This window comes from Abramis brama, assembly GCF_963993115.1.
Source record: "Abramis brama genome assembly, chromosome: 24".
Taxonomy (NCBI): Eukaryota; Metazoa; Chordata; class Actinopteri; order Cypriniformes; family Leuciscidae; genus Abramis; species Abramis brama.
The window spans coordinates 21,168,634-21,174,621 of NC_139986.1; the positions used below are offsets into that span (position 1 = coordinate 21,168,634).

The 5,988-nt window shown below is 38.2% G+C and overlaps 1 long non-coding RNA gene across 1 annotated transcript; it reads left to right on the plus strand.

Annotated features, from left to right (window-relative positions):
- Nucleotides 1-596: 596 nt before the first annotated feature.
- LOC311075739 lies at nt 597-1,764 on the plus strand. Its single transcript, XR_014604572.1, has 3 exons — nt 597-739; nt 884-983; nt 1,138-1,764. It is a non-coding gene; the product is annotated as an uncharacterized lncRNA (long non-coding RNA).
- Nucleotides 1,765-5,988: the final 4,224 nt, after the last annotated feature.

The window sequence follows — 5,988 nt, forward strand, 5'->3', positions numbered from 1 at the left end:
GGTCGGGTATCCATCCTCTAATTTGAACCTTCAAATGGTTGGTTGCCATTGAAGTCCATTACATGGAGAAAAATCCTGGAATAATTTATTTTTTGACTGAAGAAAGAAAGACATGGACATCTTGGATGACATGGGGGTGAGTAAATTATCAGGACATTTTTATTTGGAAGTGAACTAATCCTTTAAATTTCCATAGGGACCCCATAGGGACTTGGCAATATTTTAAAAATAACTTTATTTTGGGGTATTTTATATGGTCTTTTTGGTGGAGTAGCATCACGAGATACATATTTTTATGTGAAGCATTTCATCTGTAAATAAAGCAAGTCTAAAGTTGTATGCATTCTCACGTGTCATAAAACTGAGCAATTCTTTTGGGCACGTAGGCCTATTCTTGCAATGGAACTCCATTTATCTACAGTAGGCCTGCATGCACCCACTCTGTGGCGAGCTATGTGGGTGCAGGACCAAACCGAGAGATCATCACTAGTGTCTTTTTCCACTCATCGGATGGAGGTTCGCCTCTCTCTTACACATTCTCTCTCACTCATGCACTTTCCCCATTGTAGGGGGTTGAGGTTTGTGTGTGTGTGCATAAAAGAGCAGAGGAAGTGAAAGTGTGAAATAAAAAGGTTGTGTAAAGAGTAGTTTCAGTCAGTCTCTGTCTGCACAGCTATGATGAGGTCGCTTGTCTATCTTTCGTTCTGCCTGGTGCTGTTTCTGCTCTGTCGTACTGCAGGTGAGTTTGAACTTTTCCTATTTTGCTACCCAGTCATGAAGGTGGGAAACGGCACTGTATTTTCAATGTGAACATTTAATCAAATCTGTGGGAAACTATTTATGAAGTTTTGAGACCGTTTAATGTTTACATTTTTTTTTGCAGAAACTTGCTGTTTGAAGACTAACAACAAGAGAATACATAAAAACAGAGTGGTGGATTATAGTGTCCAGAAAGCAGGAGTTTGCCATATCGATGCCACTGTGTAAGTGAACAGATTCTCTCTCTACATGACCTTAAGTTGAACCAGTTAAAAACAAAGTTAACATCTTCTGGATCTTACAGTGCTTTAAAACGTAATCTAGCACTCAAGTCATGTTGAATTAAACATTTCAACCCCCCTTTTGTTATCTCTCTAGCTTGAGGACTAAAAGAGGCAAAGCATTGTGTTATGAACCAGACTCGGAGTGGATCAAAGGTATTATGAAAATGGTGGACCAGAAAAAAATGTCAAAACAAAACTCTGATCCAAAAGCCTCACCAAGTCAAAATGGAAAAAGAAAAAGATGAAAGGGACGCAAACAGAAGAAAACATTTTAATTATTTTTTTTTTATGTTGCTTTTATGTTCATTGTGTGCCAACTGATATAAACCTAAATATATTATATAAATAAGTCAAATATATGACTGTTTTATGCTGAATGTTGACACTCTCTTTTGAGAAGTTTTTTATTTTATTTTTTATCAAGAATGTATTTTTTATTTTTTTTTATTCAAAATTTTTATAGTAAAAAAAAAAACATACAATGTCATAAAATAAATATATATTGCATATGAATGTATTATTATTTTGGAATTATTATTGAATAAATGTAAAAAAAAATATAAAACTGGGAATTTGATTTCTGTATTGCACACTATTTATAGTAAGAAAGGGCAAAAAAGTAAACTAAAAAAAAAAAAAAATACTTTCATGTATATTTATGATATTATGTTTTCAAATAACATATGTAATTTAATAATAAAAGAATGAATGCTTTGACCACAAAGCCACACTGTTTCAGGTCTGTTTCAAGAACAGCTGACACTCTTTTTCAACAAGCAGGAATCGAATCTTCTGAAGAGAGATTCAAAAGAAGAAGCAGAAAGAAGTATTGGCGTCTTAACACACAAATACACAGAACACAGTGTGCATTCAGGCATTTAGTTAATTGTCAGGTTCATTAATAATCCTGGATTTTTGGACTTACCTTTATGTTGTTTTAACATCGAACACTAGGTGGGGTTAAATGACAGGAGATGCACCAAATATCCCCCATGGCTTGAATCTTTTACATTTGATATAAAACAATTCTCTTCAGCTGGTAGCAAGTCAAAGTAATGTAATTTGTGACTTACAGCTCACAAATGATAATAGTTTTTGTATGCCTGATTTGAAGTTGTTTCACTTCTCCTGTAAGAAATGCCTTCAAAATCAAAGAAAATAAAACATAGGCATGCTATAAAACTTAATTGATACAATGATACAGCTCATATTCATCTTATACAGTTTTAAGTGCTAAAAATAAATGCTTTTATGTAACATCCTCTTCAGAGAAGATGTCTTTCTGGACAGGAACTTGAAGCAACTCATGGTTTCTGCTTTTGGTTTGTGGTGAGTTTCTTTATGACAGTGAGCACTTCTCAGTTTTACATTCAACTCTATACCACTTTTTCTTATCTTGTTTTTTTCTCTCCGTCTTTATATGTCCTTTAGCTGTGTGAAATTGTGGGATTGTTATGAAAGTAGTGTGTGTAGTGTTTTGAAGGATGTGAGCGAATGTAGGAGGAAGACAGGGTGAAATTAGGCACCTGCTGCTTCGCTGTGCTCTCATCAGAGGTGTGTGTAATGCGGTGGAAAACACACCTGCTCCCTGACACAGGGACAAAAAGGCCGCCACACTCGCAAGATTGGTCATAGACACTTTACCACAGGAAAAAAAAAATGCACACATGGTCAAAAGATTTATTTCCAACACCGGAAGGTAAGACGTAACAGAAAGTCTTGTGATGAGACAATGCTCAAATGAAATGAAGAGATTAATGCATGGCTTTACATCATCCAACTATGATTGCAAAACTTATTTAAAATACCAAGAGTACCTGATATGAATATGGTAATCTTACAGTACCATGATATTCACCACATGCCACCATTTCCAGTTTATATACTGGCCACTTTTTTAGGGACACCTTGCTAGTAACAGGTTGGACCCCCTTTTGTCTTCAGAACTGCTTTAATTCTTCATGTCATAGATTCAACAAGGTGCTGGAAACATTCCTCAGAGGTTTTGGTCCATAATGTCATGAGAGGATCACGCATTTGCTGCAGAATGCGAATCTCCCATTCAACCACATCCCAAAGCTGCTCTACTGTATTGAGATCTGGTGACTGTGGAGGCCATTTGAGTTCAGTCAACTCATTTTCATGTTCAAGAAACCACGTTGACACGATTCGTGACATGGCGTGTTATCCTGCTGGAAGTAGGCATCAGAAGAAGGTAAACTGTGTTCATAAAGGGATGCATGGTCATCAACAATACTCAGGTAGGCTGTGGCGTTTAAATGATGCTCAAATGGTACTAAGAGGCCCAAAGTGTGCCAAGAAAATACCCTCCACACCATTAAACCACCACCAGCCTGAACCATTGGTGGTAGGATGGATCCATGCTTTCATGTTGTTTACACCAAATTCAGACCCTACCATCTGAATGTTGCGGCAGACATTGAGACTCATCAGACCAGGCAACGTTTTCCCAATCTTCAATTGTTCAATTTTGGTGTGAATTGTGGCCTCAGTTTCCTGTTCTTATCTAACAGGAGTGGCACCGGTGTGTCTTCTGCTGCTGTAGCCCGTCTGCTGCTTGATATTGCTTCAATATCATTGTGATGATATTTTATATCATATTATTAAAATCCATTATAATAATAATTTAAATAATTAAATATTATACAATATCACATTACATTTATTATGTATAAATTTATTATATTAAGTTTTTTTTTCATGTTTACATTTCAAAATTTTACGCTTTTTTTTCTAATTCATATACTGACTAAAAAAATCTTTTTTTTTCTTTTTTTTTGCAGTGCATTACACCAGACGGACACAGGCTGACCTTATCCCTTCTGACATCTCGGGCTCTGGAGAGACAGTATTATCATTGCCGGTTATGAATATCGACTATGTACTGTAGATCGATACAGAGACCTTTCACATAGACCACAGTTATAATACAGCACAGATGAGGCCGCTCCATCATTTTCTCTCAGGTCACTCAGGTGGAACTCGGAGACTTAGAGGCGTCTGCGCTCTGTTCATCCATGTCTCACAAATGTCTTGGAGCGAACATTGGCCTTCATCAAACATCTTTAATAAAACACTTTACATCCCATGTCTAATTTCAGGATCTGATCCAAAACGGCAGCATAGCTTCAGTCTTATTGACTAAAAGGCATATCTTTAGACAACGTTTTGGTGTGATTGCCGTACAAACGACTCCTAAATGTAATGTACCTTCAGGGTTAGATTCACATCATGGTGTCTTTTAGCTCCTTTCTTTCCTTCTTTCTTTTTCTTGAGTCCTTTTCACAAGACTGCTGTTTAGAGGCTGCGCCGAAGAGATAGGAGACTGGAGTTTGCTTAAGGGATTTTCGGTATTTTGAATAGAAAGGTTAACTAGGGTCATGGCAGACCAGTGACATTTTGGGGCAGAAAGCCCAGCTGTGTGCTTCTGATTAGGAAACAGTCTATATGTTGAGGATTTGCGCTTCTGTCAAGGGACTCCGTGTGTTTAGGAAGAGATGGTGTTAATAAAGTCAACATACGGCCAAAAACACTGTCATCCCAAGAGGAAAGAGAAGTCAAATAACGTGTGTTAAAGATAAGAGTTAATTTAGCTAGATACAATAAAAGCTGTGTGGATGCAAAAGAAATATCTGCTATGCAAAGCAATTTATCTAATCCTATTGCCGCAGCAATAAAAATGTGATGTTCACAATCCAGGCGTATGCTTTCTTAAAAATATCCCTCGTTCTCTTGAGTATTTTGAATCACTGTAGTCCAGAAGCCTGAAGTTGCATAACTCTAAAGGAAAACCCTGCATCTTGACCTACTTAAAGAGACGGTAAGAATCAGCTATAGCCTGTTTAATGTCGCCCCGCTTTTGCAGTTGAATGCATGCGGGAAGCCTTATCACTAAATATTGATTAAATTAGGCAGAGCAGCTGTTTGATAATGAGATCTCAAATAATTACAAAGACTAATCCGCACCGAAGCATTACGGATTGATCCGTTTCTGTGCCTTGAAATGGAGAGAAGCGGGATTCTTTGTCGGTGCCTCTTTGACAGGGACGATGGAAGCAGAATCCCAACAAACCCGAGTGATGTGCAACATCACAGAGCTGGCGCTGAAAAAAACATTCTCTCTTGGTTATTATGTAACCACGCCAGAGGGATGGGAGTCTTTTTCTCTCCTCTGTGATCTAAAAGAGACATCCAGTGCCCTCTAAAGTGTTGCAGAAGAAGACATATTCCGAGACAAAATAAACAACTCTGACAATGTTTTGTTCTTCCAGGGATGTGTTGTGTAAGTGTCTGAGGAAGCACAGAGAAAAAGTGATGGAAAAATTTAAGAGGTTTATATATATATATATTATATACACAATAATGAGCCAAAAAACTATGATCAGCGAATATCATTGATCATCTCATAACAAGGCCACATATTAAGGTCTGGGTAGATTAGATGGTAAGCATACAATCAGTGTTGGATGCAGGAATAAAGATCTGCAACTTTGACAACAGCCAAATTGTTATGGCAAGGCGACTGGGTCAGAGTCCCTCTGAAACAGCAAGGCCTGTGGGTTGCTCCTGGTCAGCATGGTGTGAAATTACCAACAGTTATCCGAGGAGGGACAAACCACAAACAGGCGACAGGGTGTTTAGCTCCCAAGGCTTATTCATGGACGAGGGCAACGAAGGCTATCCGGTCTGTTGTCCGGAATGTGTCACAACACAGTGCATCACACTCTACTGCGAATGGGGCTATATAACCACAGACCAATCAGAGTGCCTGTGATGACCTGTCCACCGTCGAATGCGGCAAAAATGTGTTGGAAAAGGTTGCATGGTCCTTTGAGTCCGTTTTCTTTTACATCACATGGACATATGTGTGCGCCGTTTACCTGGGGAAGTGATGGCACCAAGAATCACTGTGGGACAATGACAA